Source organism: Trachypithecus francoisi, unplaced genomic scaffold, assembly GCF_009764315.1.
Source record: "Trachypithecus francoisi isolate TF-2019V2 unplaced genomic scaffold, Tfra_2.0 Lachesis_group15, whole genome shotgun sequence".
Taxonomy (NCBI): Eukaryota; Metazoa; Chordata; class Mammalia; order Primates; family Cercopithecidae; genus Trachypithecus; species Trachypithecus francoisi.
In genome coordinates this window covers 115,048,316-115,068,223 of record NW_022681460.1, presented here as the reverse complement: position 1 = coordinate 115,068,223, position 19,908 = coordinate 115,048,316, and the positions used below count along the sequence as shown (strand labels likewise).

The 19,908-nt window shown below is 46.1% G+C and overlaps 2 long non-coding RNA genes across 6 annotated transcripts; one reads left to right on the top strand and one right to left on the bottom strand.

The window, feature by feature from the left end:
* Positions 1-721: 721 nt before the first annotated feature.
* On the top strand, positions 722-3,852 carry LOC117097935. The gene is made up of 3 exons (XR_004443100.1): positions 722-974; positions 1,844-2,091; positions 3,719-3,852. It is a non-coding gene; the product is annotated as an uncharacterized LOC117097935 (long non-coding RNA).
* Positions 2,027-19,532, bottom strand: LOC117097936. Of its 5 annotated transcripts, XR_004443104.1 has the most exons (7): positions 19,494-19,532; positions 19,232-19,293; positions 12,142-12,352; positions 7,438-7,590; positions 5,002-5,121; positions 3,705-3,959; positions 2,027-2,226 (listed from the first exon to the last, which is right to left on the bottom strand). It is a non-coding gene; the product is annotated as an uncharacterized LOC117097936 (long non-coding RNA). The 5 variants fall into 5 exon arrangements; XR_004443103.1 differs by lacking the exons at positions 19,232-19,293; positions 19,494-19,532 and adding an exon at positions 17,307-17,440; XR_004443101.1 differs by lacking the exons at positions 19,232-19,293; positions 19,494-19,532 and having other exon boundaries at positions 12,142-13,322.
* Positions 19,533-19,908: the final 376 nt, after the last annotated feature.

The window sequence follows — 19,908 nt, the reverse complement described above, 5'->3', positions numbered from 1 at the left end:
GCACACTGGGACCAGCCACTGCACAGGTGGACACACGATGCTTTAACCCGCGCTGGGGAAAGGAGCCCTAGCTCTCAGGGTAGAGACGGCAGCTCGATCGGGCCGGTCTCCCTGCTGGGCACAGCCTGAGCCACATGACCAAGGCCAGAGAGGATTACCAAGGTACACCTGGCCCAGCTTCCTGCAGCCCCGACAAGGCCACTACCCTCACTGGAACAGCCCGGTCCATCACCAAGCCCCACCCTCTTTTGCCAGCCCTGCCCCCACAAGGCCCCGCCTCTCGCATGCAAGTCCCACCCCCAAGGCTCAGCTTGCCTGCAGCCCCGCCCCACTGGCTCCACCCCATCGCCTGCAAGCCCCATCCCCGAGGCCCAGCTCACCTGCATCCCCGCCTACTAGGCTACACTCCTCACCTGCAAAGAGCCACCCCTCACTAAGCTCCTCCCATCACTTGCACAGCCCCGCGCAACATAGCACGCCCTTCCAGGAGCCCCTCTTTTCACCTGCGCAGCCCCGCCCTTCGCCAGGCCCCACGCCATCTGCATAGACACGCCTCTCGCCACGCCCCACTTCGCCCCTGCCCACTTCCCCCTCCTATCAACTGTCCACATCCTGCTGCTGGCTGCACCCCGCCCCTTTCGGCAAGCCGGCCGCGCCCCTTTTACCCGTGAGTACACTTCTCACCTTGCCCGCCTCCTTCGGCATGTCGGCCCCACGCCTCCCGCCCATTTCCCTCTGCACCGCCCTCCCACCCGTCCCAGAGCAGCGGAGGCCCGCCCTTTTCATCTACAGCCTATCGCAGAGGACGTTGCCGTTCGCGCTGACCAATAGGAGTGGTGGCCGTCACGGCAAGCTCCGCCCCATGCCCTACGTCGGAGTAAGTGGGGTCCCTCGCCAGTCCCGCGCTGATCGTACGCCAGGTGGCGCTGTGGCGGGGGGCCGGGGATGTGTGCGCTGAGGCTGCTGAGCGGCGGGTGAGACGCTGCGGTCGGCGGCTAGAAGTGCTCGGCGTGCTGGCTCCCGGGAGAGGAAGGTCCAGGGCGGGCCGGAGACGTAGGGGTCCGCGTCCCTGCGCCCAGGCCTGGCAGCTCCTCGCACTGTGGGCGCCCCGCACCCTGAGCCCCTGCCAGGGCCTTCCTTGGGCTCCCGCATCCAAGGCTCTGAGGCCGGAGGACCCCGGAGCTCCTGCGCCTCCCGGGGCTGGGGGCGGGGCCTGCCCGTGGCTCTCCTGGCGGGGCCCTCCATTTTATGCATAAAGGGAGATTTCTTGTGTTTTGTTTTGTTTTGTTTTGTTTTTGAGATGGAGTATTGCTCTGTTGCCCAGCCTGGAGTGCAGTGGTGCGATCTCGCTCACTGCAAGCTCTGCCTCCCGGGTTCACGCCATTCTCCTGCCTCAGCCTCCTGAGTAACTGGGACTACAGGCACCTGCCACCACGCCCAGCTAAATTTTTTTGTATTTTTAGTAGAGACGGGGTTCCACAGTGTTAGCCAGAATGGTCTTGAGCTCCTGACCTCATGATCCGCCCACCTCGGCCTCCCAAAGTGCTGGGATTACAGGTGTGAGCCACCGTGCCTGGGCAACAAACAAGTTTTTATTCTGCTTGAGTGCTTACAAGAAGCTAATATTATACTTACTAGATAATTACAATCAAATCTATAAGCTTTAAGATTTTAAGTCATCATGCTTATCAAAAACATTATTTCCTTTTTTTATGGTGAAAAGATATACATATATTTAGAATCAGCCAGCTGTACTCAGTTTAGATGATCCCAAGTTCGTTGGCAACATCCAAAGCATCGTAATCAGGAGCCAGTCGAACATATGCCTTCTTCTCTCCATCAGGCCGAATCAGGATGTTGACCGTGGCCACATCCACGTCCCAGAGCTTCTTCACATTCTGTTTGATCTGGTGCTTGTTGGCTTTAACATCGACAGTGAACACAAGCGTGCTGTTGTCTTCTATCTTCTTCACGACTGACTCAGTGGTCAGTGGAAACTTGATGATAGCATGGTGGTCAAGCTTGTTCTCCGGGGGGGTGCTCGTCCCAGGATATCTGGGCTGGAGTCGCAGTGTCTTGGGACGCTGGAAGGTGGGTGAGGTGCAGATCTTCTTTTTTGGGGGGGCTGTGGACACATTTCAACACTGCCTTCTTGGCCTTTAAAGCCTTTGCTTCGGCTTTGGCTTTAGGAGGGGCAGGCGCTTCCTTCTTCACTTTTGGTGCCATCTTGTGGAAAGTGAAAAACATTATTTCAATAATAAGTTTTGGTGTTTTTTTTTTTTTTTTTGAGACGGAGTCTCGCTCTGTCACCCAGGCTGGAGTGCAGTGGCCAGATCTCAGCTCACTGCAAGCTCCGCCTCCCGGGTTTACACCATTCTCCTGCCTCAGCCTCCGGAGTAGCTGGGACTACAGGCGCCCGCCACGTCGCCTGGCTAGTTTTTTGTATTTTTTAGTAGAGACGGGGTTTCACCGTGTTAGCCAGGATGGTCTCGAACTCCTGACCTCGTGATCCGCCCGTCTCGGCCTCCCAAAGTGCTGGGATTACAGGCTTGAGCCACCGCGCCCGGCCTTCAATAATAAGTTTTTTACAGTAAATCTGCCTAATAGTAGTTTCCAAAATATTTTTGGTAATTTTTAACCTTAAAGTAAAGCTAAGTAAGGTATTTCCATTAAATATCTAGATCATTTATAAATAAGATACAATACTAAAACATTAATTACTGGACATAAGTAATTCAAGTTTATGTACTTTTGGCTTCTTATTTTTACAGAGAAACCGGATATTTTGGCCTGTTAATAAACATGTTTTTGCCTACCACACTGTACTATGTACTATGAGAAACTACCACACTGTACTGTGTACTATGAGAAAACACATCCCGATGTTGGCAGATGATCTACTCATACATTTTCTAATCTACTACAGAATGCTAACATATGACAGTTTAAAACTGTCTATGTCCTAGTTTTCTCTGGAAAATAAAAGTATTAACATTATAATCAATATATGTAAATAAAACTACTAGAAACAGGCCAGGCACAGTGGCTCATGCCTACAATCCCAGCACTTTGGGAGACCAAGATGAGTGGATCATGAGGTCAGGAGATCAAGCCCATCCTGGCTAACACAGTGAAACCATGTCTCCACTAAAAATACAAAAAATTAGCTGGGCATGGTGGCAGGCACCTATAGTCCCAGCTACTCAGGAGACTTAGGCAGGAGAATGGCGTGAACCTGGGAGGCGGAGCTTGCAGTGAGCCGAGATCATGCCACCGCACTCCAGCCTGGGGGACAGAGCGAGACTCTGTCTCAAAAAAAAAAAAAAAAACACTACTAGAAATAATAGAATAACTAGAGACAACTCTATGCAAAATATGTAAGAAAAGTAGGGCATGTTTTGCAAGAAAAATAGGATGTAATATTTTATAAGGAAAACCATACAAAATATACAACTAAAAAGAGATACCTAACCTTCCCTGTGTTATATTTGTATGGGTAAAATGTTCTGTTTTCAGAAATTATATAAAATTCCTGGAAATTTGTCAACGTCCTCCTTATTCATGCTATGTGCTGGTATAGAGTTGTGAGTCAGAATTCCAGTTATTATTTTAACTGTTGTATGCCACAGAAAAAAAATCAGATCGCTTTGTCAGTTGTGGTTTAATGAACTCTCATCAGATCTTTCATCACAGCCATTTCATACCTTTTGTCATTTAGATATTATTTCCCACTGATGCTTTCCTGAAAGCTCCTGCAATCAGCTACAGGTCAGAATGCTTGTCTCCAACACAGGACTCCCTCTGAGAGTCACCCGTCTGCTCACCGAGAGAAATGCGTATCTGAGTGCCTCACCAGGAGAGGGTAACCGGCAACTCAAAAGAATGAAACCATTTGTCTCTTATGTACCTATGACCTGGAAGCGCCCGGTCTGGCCTTCTCTTCAAGTTGTCTCACCTTTCTGGAGTGAACCAAGGTACATCTTTCACACATTGATCGATGTCTCATGTCTCCCTAAAGTGTGTAAAACCAAGCTGGGCCCCGACCACCTTGGGCCCGTGTTGTTGGGACCTCCTGTGGAGGCATCACAGGCGCATCCTCAAACTTGGCAAAATACACTTTCTAAAAAATCTGAGACCTGGCCGGGCACGGTGGCTCAAGCCTGTAATCCCAGCACTTTGGGAGGCCGAGATGGGTGGATCACGAGGTCAGGAGATCGAGACCATCCTGGCTAACACGGTGAAACCCCGTCTCTACTAAAAAAATACAAAAAACTAGCCGGGCGAGGTGGTGGGCGCCTGTAGTCCCAGCTACTGGGGAGGCTGAGGCGAGAGAATGGTGTAAACCCAGGAGGCGGAGCTTGCAGTGAGCCGAGATACGGCCACTGCACTCCAGCCTGGGCGACAGAGCGAGACTCCGTCTCAAAAAAAAAAAAAAAAATCTGAGACCTGTCTCAGATTTTCAGGGTTCACACATGTAATGTAGGATGTCAATGTTTGTAAGACAGACATTATTCTATCTGCTATTAAAAATACGCTGCCAATTAACCTTAGACTTTCTCAACAAAATAAAAAATGTTGATGAGGTACAAATAATATATTTAAACTTAAATAATGTTGCAAGTTTTAATATGCCTACTTTTCAATTTTTCAATACTATTTTTACTAATTCAACACTGTAAGAAAAATGAGTAATGAAAACATGAATAAAAGCGTTTACAGGGGGTGCACATGTCTCCTCCAGCCTCTGCCCATCTCCAGCTTTCATCCCAACTGTCCTAACAGTGGCTCTAAGCATTTCTCCTTTCTCTATACCAAGATCTCCCCACTGAAGCGAACCCAAATTTTATCATGTGTTATGACACGCTGTGATGATGAGCAACCAAAGCCTCGAAGACGGGATGCTTTTGTAAAACAAGACTTGCAGGATATAACGTGTGAAGTAAAGCCCATGGCAGATCTCCCTGTAGCACCCAGGGAGCAGACAGGAAGCTTTTGCCTCACCTTTCTCACTGGCCATCAACCACATCTCCCCAGGTCAGTCTTGAGGACAACGAAACTCTGGTCTTCACTGTGGACACACTACCAGGTGCTCCAAAGCCATGGCCTCTTCTTGCTTGGGTCCTGAGGAGAACAAAGCGCTGGTTCCAATCCTAACCTCAATCCTGTCTCTAGACTTTGACCCTGACCCTAAACCCTGATCCCTACCCTGGTCCCTAATTCTGACCCTGACTTTGACCCTGACTCTGATCTTGACCCTGACCATGACCCCACCTCTAACCATACTTCCAGCCCTGACTCTGACCCAGACCCTAATCCTAACCTTAACCCTACTATTATCCTTACAATCTATCTCTAATCTTACCCCCTACTGCTAAATAGCTGTACCCAAAAGCACTTTTTAAATTATTTAACTTCTTTTCCTTGAATTCTGTAAGGACATCCTAAAGGAGATGTCATTATGTATTTGGCAGTCCCTCTGAGTGGTATGGCTTCAGATAGGAAGTTCTAATACTTTGCAAGACATAAAACGTTTGGAGAGGCCGGGCGCGGTGGCTCAAGCCTGTCATCCCAGCATTTTGGGAGGCCGAGACGGGCGGATCACTAGGTCAGGAGATCGAGACCATCCTGGCTAACACGGTGAAACCCCGTCTCTACTAAAAATACAAAAAACTAGCCGGGCGTGGTGGTGGGCGCCTGTAGTCCCAGCTACTCCGGAGGCTGAGACAGGAGAATGGCGTAAACCCGGGAGGCGGAGCTTGCAGTGAGCTGAGATCCGGCCACTGCACTCCAGCCTGGGTGGCAGAGCAAGACTCCGTCTCAAAAAAAAAAAAAAAAAAAAGTTTGGAGAGTAACAGCACGGGGTTGTTAGGGATGCATGTTGGCATTCATGATAGTCATTGGTGCTGTTCTCCAAATATTTTCAGTTCAGTTTTTATGAATGCATTCTGACTATTCCAACCCATCTGCTTAAATTTTTGCATGACCACATAGCTTTTTTTCTTTTTTTTTTTTTTTGCCAATGGAGGTGAGAAGAAATAACATGTGACTTTTTCAGGAGAAATCTCTAAGAACAGAGTTCTATTCAGCATGCTTTTTTCTCTTTTCTATAGCAATAATTTTAGCAATATTAATAGCTTCAAAAACTAACTTAGCTATTAGGTTTTTTAAAGTGTCTTTTGTCTTCCAGTTTGTAAGCCACACTGATCAGGACTACAGAGTTGAATTATTAGAAGGGATAAAGGAAAGATAATGCTTATCTTTTGAAAACATGAATTGCCTGTTTAATGGGCACAAACAAGTTTTGTTCTATTCATCAGGTAATAGACAAAACTTTACACAAAAAGTGAGGGTCAGAGAATGCAGAGAACACACAACTGACTTCATGGCAGGAAGATGAATCTTAGTGCTAATTCAATATTACTACTTATTAGCTGCAAAATATAATTGTATTTGAAATTTTTATCATGGACACTAACCATCATTATGGACACAGGATGGCCATTGACCAATGAGAAAAGATGGTGGTCATAACAACCAGCAGTGCCCATGGCACATCCACCAGTGTGCAGTGACTGTCAGCTCCGACTGATCTGGATGTCTTAACAGCTTCATCTGTGAGTGACAGGATTGCCTGTGTCAATGGCTCTCAAACCTGGGTGCTTGCTTGAATCTCTTAAAGAACTTTCAAAAATACGTTCATCGCTAATCCACTCATGCATCTAAACCAGCCCAGTAGGCAACCCCCAAAAGTTGGTCTGCGGTTTTATTAATTTGAGGTTGGGCCTGGGCATTGCAAAAAGCCTGAATGCAAGTGTCATCTGCCCACCAAGGCTTAAATTGTAAGAGCTGAGCAGGAGTTAGACAAGCTCCAGTAAGAGCGTCCCAGTCAGTAGGAATCATCCGACTGGAAACAGCAACATTCTTTAATAGTCCCATTACAAAAGGAGAACCTGGTCCATATTGATTAACAGCTTGTTTAAATTCTTTGAGTAATGTACAAGGAAAAGGCTCAAATGTAGCTATAATATTTCCCTGTTGATCTGGGGGGTGTATTCTAACAGGGAACTGCCAGGCCTCTATACCACCCTCTCTTCTAGCTTGCTGGATTCCTGCCTGAATAGAACTGACCATGGTCACTCAAGGTGCTGCTCAGTCACTGGGGCAACTACTTTTCACCCAGTGGCCTCTGGAAAAGAAAGATCTGGAGGGTCAGGCCACTCTTTTTCTTCAAAATAAGGAGGGGGCACAGGAGGGTGGGGATAAACATCTCCCTCCTTTGCCACTTTAGCTTTAGCTGGTAAACAAACCTGCTCTGTCACTTCTTCATTATACTCTCCTTCCCCCTTATTAGTGTGAAAAGGTTCCCAGGTGGAACAAACCAGAGTCCGCACTTGTCCCATTGTTACCCTGATGCTTTCAAGTTCCCCTTTTACTCACCACAGGGATTCCTTAAGAGTACTCGGGTATCCTCCAGCTTAGTTCCACATTCTCCAACTGTCGCTCTGGTGACCCTTCAACCTGGGTTCGAGCCCCACGTATAGGCACCACTTGCCGAGACCAGCTCAGTTGTGGAGACCTAACCCAGTGGTGCTAGAGGAATTAAAGACACACATACAGAAATATAGGGTGTGGAGTGGGAAATCAGGGGTCTCACAGCCTTCAGAGCTGACAGCCTCGAACAGAGATTTACCTACATATTTATTGACAGCAAGCCAGTGATAAGCATTGTTTCTATAGATTATAGATTTGCTAAAAGTATTACTTATGGGAAATAAAGGGATGGGCCAAAACAAAGGGATGGACTCTGGCTAGTTACCTGCAGGAGGAGCATGTCCTTCAGGCACAGATCGCTCATGCTATTGTTTGTGGTTCAGGAATGCCTTTAAGCGATTTTTTGCCCTGGGTGGGCCAGGTGTTCCTTGCCCTCATTCCGGTAAACCCACAGCCTTCGGCGTGGGCATCATGGCCATCATGAGTATGTCACAGTGCTGCAGAGATTTTGTTTATGGCCAGTTTTGGGGCTAGTTTATGGCCAGATTTGGGGGCTTGTTCCCAACAATTTGGGAAAACAAAGAGTGTGAGAAACGGGTAAAATCTAGATTTTAAAAAATGTTCAGGGCCAGGCATGGTGGTTCACGCCTGTGATCCCAGCACATTGGGAGGCTGAGGCGGGAGGATCAGAAGGTCCGGAGTTCAAGAACAGCCTGGCCAACATGGTGAAACCCCATCTCTACTAAAATACAAAATTAGCAGGGTGCGGTGGCAGGTGCCTGTAGACCCAGCTACTCAGGAGGCTGCGGCAGGAAAATCACTTGAAACCAGGAGGCGGAGGTTGCAGTGAGCCGACATCACATCACTACACTCCAGCCTAAGAGCAAAACTCCATCTAAAAAAATAATCTTCATTCACCATAATAGGAAGTCATTAGATAATATCTGAAAACTCATAAATTTAAAAATTGCATAGGGCAGGGCACAGTGACTCACACCTGTAATCCCAGCACTTTGGGAGGTTGAGGTAGGCAGATTGCTTGAGTGCAGTAATTCGAGAGCAGCCTGGGCAACATGGTGAAACCCTGTCTCCATTAAAAGAAAAAAATACAAAAAATTGGCCAGGTATGGTGGCGTGTGACTGTAGTCCCAGCTACTCAGGAAGCTGAGGAGGTAGAGTCACCTGAGCCCGGGAGGTAGAGGCTGCAGTGAGCCAAGATTGTGTCACTGCACTCCAGTCTGGGAAACCGCAGTGTCTGGAGACCCTGTCTCAAAACTAAATTAATTAAGTAAGTAAGTAAATATTGTATAGTAAGATGTCAATAGACGATGGACTAGAAAGCTACAGCCCCTTCTTTCCTCACAGAGACACCAAGTTAACAACAATATCCCGACCAGAATACCTCTGTGAGAATCCTATAAACAAGCTGAGAAATTAGAGCACCTAGGCCATTGTAAAACCAAGAAGGGATTTCAGTGAAAAGGGAAGGACAATTCATAGCATTTGGTGTGTCCGTTAGTGCTGCTCCCCTATGCCGTACAGTACAGAGCAATCAGGAGAAAATTCTCCACACTCAAGCTCTCCCCTTGGAACAAAAACAAAAGAGCTGATCTTCCACCAAACATTTGGACTCGTGTGGGGGCTGCCCAGGGGGCTGCTTTCTGTTTCACCTGACTCAAAGCACTGATGGGATTAGCGCCAGAATTTTGGAAGCCACTAAAAACAGAGGGAAGAAGCACACTAGAGCCGCAGTTCTGCAGCCAGATGCCAGGAAGAGCAAGAGATCAAAACAGGTTCAAGAAGTTTTAGAACTCCAGCCAGGTGATTGGTGAGGGTCTTCCTCTGCATAAAGCCAGTAGGCAAAGACTGTAAGAGGCATTCGTTTTTTAGATATTCAAATCTCAGTGTAAAAAAAAGGTTACAAGGCACACAAACAAACAGAGAAACAAGGCCCAGTAAAAGAACAAGATAAGACTCCAAAACTTGACCTCAGCCGGGCATGGTGGCTCATGCCTGTAATCCCAGCACTTTGGGAGGCCAAGGCAGGTAAATCACTTGAGGCCAGGAGTTTGAGGCCAGCCAGGCCAACATGGTGAAACCCCATCTCTACTAAAAATACCAAAGTTAGCTGAGGACTGCATAAAGAAAATGTGGCACATATACACCATGGAATACTATGGAGCCATAGCAAACAACGAGTTCATGTCCTTTGCAAGCAGATGGATAAGACTGGAAACCATCATCCTCAGCAAACCAACACAGGAACAGAAAACCAAACACCATACATTCTCACTCATAAGTGGAAGTTGAACAACAAGAACACATGGACACAGGGAGGGGAACATCACACACCAGGGCCTGTTGTGGGGTTGGGGGCTAGGGGAGGGATAGCATTAGGAGAAATACCTAATGTAGATGATGGGTTGATGAGGGCAACAAACCACCATGGCACGTGTATACCTATGTAACAAACCTGCACATTCTGCACGTGTATCCCAGAACTTAAAAGTATTTTCAAATATACATATAAAAGTCACAGGATGTTTGTGATAGTATCTATTACACTGATGTTGCCATCACACAGTTGACTATGTGGAAAATCCAAGTGAAATTTCTTGCAGTTGTTAGAGACATGGAAAACCTGTATTTCCAGATAAAAACTGAAAAATTTTAGAAAAACATTCAGGATTTACAGTCTAGAGCTCTAACACTGGAATCTTTTTCAACTTTAAAGTTTAATGATTTACTTAAATCTAAAAATAGTAGGTTGCAGATGTATTTAAACAGTGTGCCTAGGTAGTATGTTTATATATTAAGATTAAAATGGTCTTCTAAAGTTTACTTATTCTAATATAACCTTTATTGTTTCATGTAGACATATCCTTCCAATTCCCAGGATAATTTAAACAATTCAAAGTAACTACTGACTTAGTTCTAGATTGGGATAGCTATTTATGCATTCAAAGCTTTAGATACGTATTTCAAATTAGAAATGTGTGCTGGTTGTGGAAAGTTGACTTAGAACCTCAGGTAAGTTTTGTTTCTGTTTTTGTTTTTTTGAGATGGATTTTCACTCTTGCTGCCCAGGCTGGAGTGCAGTGGCACAATCTCGGCTCACTGCAGCCTCCTCCTCTCAAGTTCAAGCGATTCTCCCGCCTCACCCTCCTGAGTAGCTAGGATTACAGGCATGCACCACCACGTCCAGCTAATTTTGTATTTTTAGTAGAGATGGAGTTTCTCCATGTTGGTCAGCCTGGTCTCAAACTCCTGATCTCAGGTGATCCACCCACCTCAGCCTCCCAAAGTGCTAGGATTACAGGCATGAGCCACTGCACCCGGCCAACTCAGGTAAGTTTTATTTTCCATGTGAACACATTGTTTTCGATTGATGTTATGCCCAGAGCAGACGACTAATAAATACCCTTTGAATTAAATGAGTGATTGGCCGGGCGCGGTGGCTCTAGCCTGTAATCCCAGCACTTTGGGAGGCCGAGACGGGTGGATCGCGAGGTCAGGAGATCGAGACCATCCTGGCTAACACGGCGAAACCCCGTCTCCACAAAAAAATACAAAAAAAAACTAGCCGGGCGAAGTGGCGGGCGCCTGTAGTCCCAGCTACTCAGGAGGCTGAGGCAGGAGAATGGCGTGAACCTGGGAGGAGAGCTTGCAGTGAGCTGAGATCCGGCCACCGCACTCCAGCCTGGGTGACAGAGCGAGACTCCGTCTCAAAAAAAAAAAAAAAAAAAATGAGTGATTAACTATAAATATTACAATACATCTTACTGGGCATAATTAGATATATCTAGTCCTTGCTGTGACCTAAGAAAGGAATTCTTTTCATTAATTGTTTAATGTCTCACCCTGTTCATACGGCTGGAGTTACTGATTCAGTTTGATGTGAATTCAGTCTTACAAAAGACCCATCATTATAACCTGCTCTTATGCTTCCTGTAGTATTGGAACTTCCAACTTGTAGGCAAAATAGATATGCTTCATATTCTTAAAAACCACAAGAGGCCGGGCGCAGTGGCTCATGCCTGTAATCCCAGCACTTTGGGAGACCAAGGTGGGCAGATCATGACGTCAGGAGATCGAGACCATCCTGGCTAACACAGTGAAACCCCGTCTCTACTAAAAATACAAAAAAGCCGGGGGTGGTGGCGGGCGCCTGTAGTCCCAGCTACTCGGGAGGCTGAGGCAGGAGAATGGCGTGAACCTGGGAGGCGGAGCTTGCAGTGAGTGAGATCGCACCACTGCACTCCAGCCTGGGCAACAGAGCAAGACTCTGTCTCAAAAAAAAAAAAAAAACCACAAGAAATCTCCCTTTATTCATAATAAACATAGAATTAGGTATTCTATTAAACTGAACAACAGAACTAACTGGGAGTGACCGCATACGCTCTATCACAAATTGCCTGAATGTCTGAAAAGGTCAGTGGGCCATTTCGCTCCATGCTGTGCCACAGGCCAACCACGAGGGCTGTCAGTGACTCACTGCGTGGGTCACCCAGGGCATGTGGTGCTGAGGCTGTCAAAGAGCAAGACGGGGCTGCATCTAAACTCAGGCCTCTGCTAAGTGTCCGAACTCGGGCAAGATGCTAAAGACTTTAGAGACGTTTCCTTTTCTATAGATGGGGTTATAACACTCACCCTGTCAGGTTCTCGTGTGTGTTGACAAGGCCGGCGCGTGACACACCAGGGGCAGAGTTGGATGGGAACCGTCTTCCTCAGACAACATGGTCCTCATAAGCATCAACAAAATAAGGAGAGCAGGAGGGCAGGGTGTCTCCAGCTGTGTCAGCACTGCAGCAGGGACTCAGCAACAGTCAGTCTCTTTCTCTTGTTTCATCCAAATCATACACTGAAAAAAAAAGGTGGGGTTGTCATGGATGTTTATATGGATTCCTGGGATCAGGCAAATACACCTTTCCTTGTCATTCCTTCAAGAGTTATGTCGACACAGAAACTTGCACACAAATGTTCAGAGCTTTATTCAGGATTACCAGAAACTGGAGGCAACCAACATGTCCTTCAGTAGGTGAATGGATAAATTCTGGTACCTACAGACAATGGAATATCATTCAGTGAGAAAATAAATGAGCTATCTAATCATGAAAAGGCACACAGGGACCCAAAATGCATACCACCAAGTGAAAGAAGCCAAAAAGGCTACATACGGTATGATTCCCATTACATGACATTTTGGAAAAGGGAACATTACATAGATAGTAAAACACTCAATGGTTGACAGGGGTTGGGGAGAGGAAAGGATGGATGGGCAGAGAGCCCTGGCTGTTCAGGGCAGTGAGACCACTGTGTGCAATTTCACCACAACAGTGGACCCACGACAGCGTGCAGATGCCCACACCCATTGAATTAAGACCACAAAAAGGTATTAATTACATCAGCTATGAACTTTCAAAATGAAATAAATCATATTTTTTAAAAGTGGACGGTTTTGTTCAGTTACTGTCTACTTTCTGAAATGGAGACGGTGGAGTGCTTCCATGGTTGTGGGGATGAAAATAGCTTAGAGAATGTAATAACTAAAATAGGTGCGTAAACATTGTTAAACTATTTTATTCTCATTAAAAAGCATTGCTTAAGTCTATTTATATTTAAAAATTGAGCAAGGAGTGCAAACAGATTAACATAATTCTCCTCTAGCTCCACTCAGAAGTCAGGACTGCACGGCTCCGCTTGCACCTGCAAAACACAACAACCTTTTTCAGCATCATTAAAATATTCCAGTGGGAGGATTGACTTTAGACTCAACCTGTGTTTTCTCCCCTGGAAAACAAAGGTTTTATGAAACAAACGAAGCCTTTACCGTCCTCAACCAAAACACTCAGACATCTGTGACGTCTGCTGTAAGTGCCACCAGCTCTCCTCTGAAATCTCGTCATGGGAAAATAGACTGTAGATTCTTTTAGAAAGGGGAGAATCAGAACTAATGTCGAAAGGCCACGTCCTCATTCATAAACACCTTCTTTTACAAATTCCACAGGTTTTGTTACTTTGGAATTAATATGGGCCTATTTTAAACTGCATTTATTAATTTAGCATGAATTGTTCAAATTCATTCTGGATCCTGAGCCGATATCCAGCAATGCTGGGTGTGCGCCTGTGTGAGTCACCAGCCCTGATGAGTCTCAGGTTATTGTATTTATAAAATGAAGGTTAGGCTTCCTCCAATTTTTTTTTTTTTTTTTGAGACGGAGTCTCGCTCTGTCGCCCAGGCTGGAGTGCAGTGGCCGGATCTCAGCTCACTGCAAGCTCCGCCTCCCGGGCTTACGCCATTCTCCTGCCTCAGCCTCCCAAGTAGCTGGGACTACAGGCGCCTGCCACCTCGCCCGGCTAGTTTTTTGTATTTTTTAGTAGAGACGGGGTTTCACCGTGTTCGCCAGGATGGTCTCGATCTCCTGACGTCGTGATCCGCCCGTCTCGGCCTCCCAAAGTGCTGGGATTACAGGCTTGAGCCACCGCGCCCGGCCCTCCAATTTTTTTAAAACCATTTTTAATAGTAAAAACTTCTTTTGTTGTTACATAAAAATGTACAAGAAAAACTCAAACATTACCAGTGATAATCATTTTATTAATATCAATCTTTTTATGAGCTCAATTTATGACTTAATTATAAAATAATAAGCAATATGAGGTGCCATTATACAATATGGTAACCATACTTTCCTACTTTGTATATGTTATTGATAAATCTTGATGTATACAGAAAAGTAGTTTCAAAGAATAGTAATTTACAATAATATCTTGACTTGTAATTTCAGGGACTTTTAAAAATCCCTGCAACTGCTTTTTAAAGGTTCTAGAACAGTTTTCTATGTCTTACAGCTAAATAACTACAAAGAGCTAACTCTTCACACCTTCTGTATTATAAATATGTAAGTCAAACAAGGAACAGACACAATCATAAAAACACATGCATGAACAAAGGGGCCTTGGCTCACGTTTAATTGCATCTGCCAATGCACATAGGTTATAGCAGAATTTTTGTGTGTCATTTTACGAGTGGATTGCTGTCAAAATAAAAATTGTCTACTATCTCTATTCAGTGGTATATTTGCACAAATGGTGAACATATTCATAGAGATAGTGGGAGAAATGTATTTCGGCTTCCAAGAAGACAGGTTAAGCTGGGACATTGATTCTTTCATTCATGCTACATTTTATAATGCGCTTGTATGGGCAAGGTATTTAAATGTATTATAACAACTTTTTTTTTTTTTTTTTTTTTTTTTTGTTGAGACGGAGTTTCGCTCTGTCGCCCAGGCTGGAGTGCAGTGGCCGGATCTCAGCTCACTGCAAGCTCCACCTCCCGGGTTTACGCCATTCTCCTGCCTCAGCCTCCCGAGTAGCTGGGACTACAGGCGCCGCCACCACACCCGGCTAGTTTTCTGTATTTTTTAGTAGAGACGGGGTTTCACCGTGTTAGCCAGGATGGTCTCGATCTCCTGACCTCGTGATCCGCCCGTCTCGGCCTCCCAAAGTGCTGGGATTACAGGCTTGAGCCACCGCGCCCGGCCTATAACAATTTTTAAATGCTCAATGTTACAGATGGAATTACTAGAGAAAGTACTAACTGATATTTTCTTTGTGTGTGCTTTGAAGGCACAAGGAAATAATAAAGCCGCCCTTTTCCCTTTTCCCATCTATTTCCTGAAGGCCAAGCTGTGCTTTGGCAGATTAGGCCTCTCTGTAACACACACACACACACACACCACACACACACACGCACACGCATACGGCCTTTATGGTTTTAAAGGAGGAAAAGAGAATTTGCCTGGATAACTCTCACCTAGGCATTTTCGGGGGAGATCTAGAATCATCTGAGGGGTTAAGCTGGACTAACCAATGGAAAAACAAAATGAAGATAACGGGGAGTTATTCCCGGAACAGTAGCATTCCTAATGGGCCAGGCCCTAGTCACATGCAATTCCCCAGATGTGGTTGGTGTGGCCAACGTTCGGGCATGTGACGGCTGCCTTCCTGGCACTTCTTGGGCTGTGAGGAGCATCCCCTCCCCAGTGCCAGGGGCAGTGGTCCTCTCACCCCCTTCAGAGTAAAGGGCCAGCAGTCGGCAGTCACAGGAAACGTAGTGAGACAGGAAAGGTGAGGAGCATGAAGTGCCACCATACCCACCTCCAGTGTCTGGCACAGAATATGACGAGGAACCTCCGTGAACTGGAATCTTCCGTATCTTCACACATGTGAGATTCTGCTAGATGTAATTTGACTTATAAAAAGAAAGCAATATGACCTTCTTGTATCTAAATATTGTAGAAGAGTTAATGATTGTAACCTGGATGTTTTAAATTCTGAGATGCGATTAAATCAATATTCATCACAAATGTATTGATAATTTTTTAGAAGAACAGAAGAGATCTCATCGTATTTAATGCAGTGTATCAATTGTAAGATGCATGCTAATTCCAGAAAAAGTAAAGCATAAAAAAAAATCTGTCTTAGAATGGAAAAATACAGTAAACTATTTTTAACTAGAATTTAAATGCAACATTTTAGGATATGAAGCCATCAACTCATTTTGAAAACTACTGGCTCAGATGACCTCAGCGATAGGAAACCTCTAAAAGATCACGAATCTAATAATGAGATAATTTTCTGTGTCTTTGCCTGAGAGTCTGTCTGAAAGTGGTGCAGTTTTTACAGAAGAGGAATAACGTGTCCCAGACTGAGAATGCTTCCCGGGCCACCATTCTGGGAAATGCTTCAGTGTGGAGTTTTAGCAGTGAGTATTCAGAAACAGTGGAATACTTTGCACTTTTTATAAAAAAGATTATCTTGTCTATTTTCCTTTAAATATGCAGCAGAAGTTTACTATTATACAACTAAATTATGTGGGTTCTCTAATCGCCCACTTATTCTACCTGGATTAACGTGGTTTATTTCACCTTGACGCTTTTAAAGACAAGCATGTGCTGTGTGAGGGTTAGAACATGAGCCATAAACAAGGAGGGTGAGACGGCAGTGCCTCCCCAAAAATGCAGTACCCCAGGGCCTGCGCAGGGAACACTGCTTTGAACCTTAACACTTCTGAAATGGCTGGACATCTCTGCATGAGCTGTGCTTACCCAGTTGTTCCATTTATTCTTATATTTTACAAGTATTTAGTAAATTCTTGAGCTAGGCCATGTGCTCTACCGAAGGAATAAGATATCTGTTGTTATTATTTTATTTCATTTTATTTCAATAGTTTTGGGGAACAGGTGGCTTTGGTTAAATGCTAAAGTTCTTTATTGACGGTTTCTGAGATTTTGGTCCACCCATAGCCCAAGCAGAGTACAGTGTCCCAATGTGTAGGGTAATATCCTCACCTCCCTCTCACTTTCCCCCTAAGTCCCCAAAGCCCATTTATCGTTCTTAGGTATTGGAATCATCACCATAGCTTATGTCCCACTTATAAGTAAGAACATACAGCATGGAGTTTAGGTCAACAGAGGGCTCCAGGGGAGGGGTGGGGCAGGCCAGGACATAAAAGAGGGCCTAGAGCCAGGGTTACCCGGAAGATATCCATTTTGCCAAGCACCCTAACCCTAAAAACTGTAACCCTTACCCTTAACCCCAACCCTAACCCTTAACCCTAACCTTTAACACCTTACCATAACCCCAACCCTAACCCCTAACTATAACCCTAAAACGCTAACGCTAAAACCCTAACCCCCAACACTAAACCCTAATCATAACCCTAAAACAACCCAAACCCTAACCCTAACCGAACACAACCCCAACCCCAGCCAAGCCTAACCTTAACCCTAACCCCTACCCCCAGCCTTTCTTACCTTTTACATCTGTCCAGATTCTCCAGTAGAAGCGGGGACCCTTGGTTCCCAGGTGTGCACCACTGCATCTGGCACAGGACTCCGTATCAGTCCCCAAATAAGCACCCGAATGCTCACAGTGCAGCCATGCAGTGGAAGCCCAGGGTGTATTCTCACCTCCAGAACCAGGGCCCAGCGGCTGCATCAGGCTGATCAGGCTGAAGTGAGCTGTGGCACCCAAGGTCTCCCTAAGACCAAGGCCACGTTATGCCTCCTATCACAGAGCGAGACACAGCAGACTTCGAAATCAGCGGCCCTTCCCTGATGACACTCCAAGCACAAAGTACTGGACTTTCACACAATGAGGCTGCACACAGTATTCTGTTTAAATCCCCACCTAGGCCACTGGGAGAAATGGTGATAGAGAGTCCCTCGTGTTGCCCTGTGGTATACACGCTCTGGTTCATACGACTGCAAGCCATTTACAAGAAACTCAAGCTGAAACGCTACTTGTTTCCAACTTCTTGTTTGCAGAGGATTTACAATTTACACTCCAAAACAGACAGCCACAGAGCACACTACTTCTCCTCTGAAGTTGCTCTGAGGGCCTCCGCATCAGTCCTAGAACTGGAAGACTGGTGGATAAGAACTGGGATGTTGATGGGGCACTGGATACTTGCTGGACACCAACCTCCTCTCACCTAACCTTACAGACAGCCCAGATCTCACCTGCCCAAATCAGACATGTTAACACACACAGCTCTCAACAGCAGGACTTACAGACACAAAACTCCAAGGTAAAGGATTGTCTCAACTCCTTGGTGTCTCAACGAACTAAAACACTGCCTAGCACAGGTGCACCATCAACCTTATTCACTAAATAAACCTCTGTATATTTTATTCATCTTTGATTGTGGAAATGATATAATGAACAAAAAGGTGTTTTATAAATTGGACTAAAGACCTTTGAGGTGTCTTCACAGGATCCTATCTGGTGGACCCCCAAATCTGCCAACACAGAGAAGTCATTCGTAAACACGTGCAGGGCAGAGGCCAGACAAAACCATCTCTCTCAGCCTCAAAGTGGCCTGGCAGTCACAGGAACGGCCATGTGGGGTCTGGCCTGTACGAGGAAGTCAGGCTTTTGGTTTGAGGCACGCTACTGCACCACAAAACCAAGTTCTGCATAACAAAGAAAAACCAGCCCACTCACTCTCCCTAATATCCCAGGTGGTAATCTAAGAACACTATCTGCTTGACACCCCTCCTGCTCCACCCTCCATATCCAAGCTATCACCAAGGCCCTGGCAATCCTGCCTCCTAAATGTCTCTCAAATCCACTTCTCTCCCTTCGGAGTCCAGGCCACCAGCATGACTTCTGCTTGTGTGTAGCAGCCTCCTCGCAGGACCTAAAAATGCAAATCTAGTCATAGGCTCTGTGAAAAGAAAATCTGGGGCCCAAAATTACTAAGCTAAAGGGAAAAGTCAAGCTGGGAACGGCTCAAGGCAAACCTGCCTCCCATTCTATTCCAGATCACCTATCTCCTCACTAAGATAGGTGCACATCCCATCGCCTCCTTTGGAGAGGCTAACCAGAAACTCAAAACAACGCAACATTTGTCTGTCACCTACCTGTGACCTTGAAAGCCCCCTCCCTGCTTCCAGTTGTCCCCACCTTTCTGGATGGAACCAAGGTGCTTCTGACATGTATTGACTGACGTCTCATGTCTCCCTAAAACCAAGCTGTGCCCTGACCACCTTGGGCACTTGTCGTCAGGATCTCCTGAGGCTGTCATGGGTGCACGTCCTCAACCTCGGCAAAATGAACTTTCTCAATCACCTGAAACCATCTCAGATAGTCAGGGTTCACAGCTCCCTTTCCCCAACCCTCCTAGGAGCCCCTCGTGGGCGCCCAGGTCCTGCATGCTGCTGTGGCCCAGGCTCACCTGGAGCAACTCGACTCTTCCTTACAGCCTCATGAAACTTTCGGTTCCTAAAGCTGTTTAGTCTGTGAAAGGAAAATGAATCTGAGGGCCCAAAAATCACTAAACTAAAGGGAAAAAAGCTGGGAACTGCTTAGGGCAAACCTGCCCCCACTTCTATTCAAAGTCACCCCTCCGCACACTGAGATAAGTGCATATCTGATGGCCTCCTTTGGGGAGGCTATTCAGAAACCCAAAAGAATACAACAGTTTGTCTCTCACCTACCTGTGACCTGGAAGCCCCCTCCCTGCGTTGAGTTGTCCTGCCTTTCCCGACGGAACCAACCTTCATCTTACATATATTGATGTCTCCTGTCTCCCTAAAATGTATAAAACCAAGCGGTGTCCCGACCACCTTGGACACATGTCGTCAAGACCTCCTGAGGCTGTGTCCCGGATGTGCGTCCTCAACCTTGGCAAAATAAACTTTCGAAATTGAATGAGATCTTCTCAGATATTCGGGGTTTACAAGTCCATGTATGTGGACATCCCCTGGGGAAGCGCCCCTCCTCCACTGAGCTCACCCGCGTCTTCCTCGTGCGTTTTCTTCAGAAGAAATTTCACAGCTACTTGGCCCACACCTGCTGGCCCTACAGGAACCACGGTTCTCCACAGGCACATGGGCAGTGTACCTGCTGCGC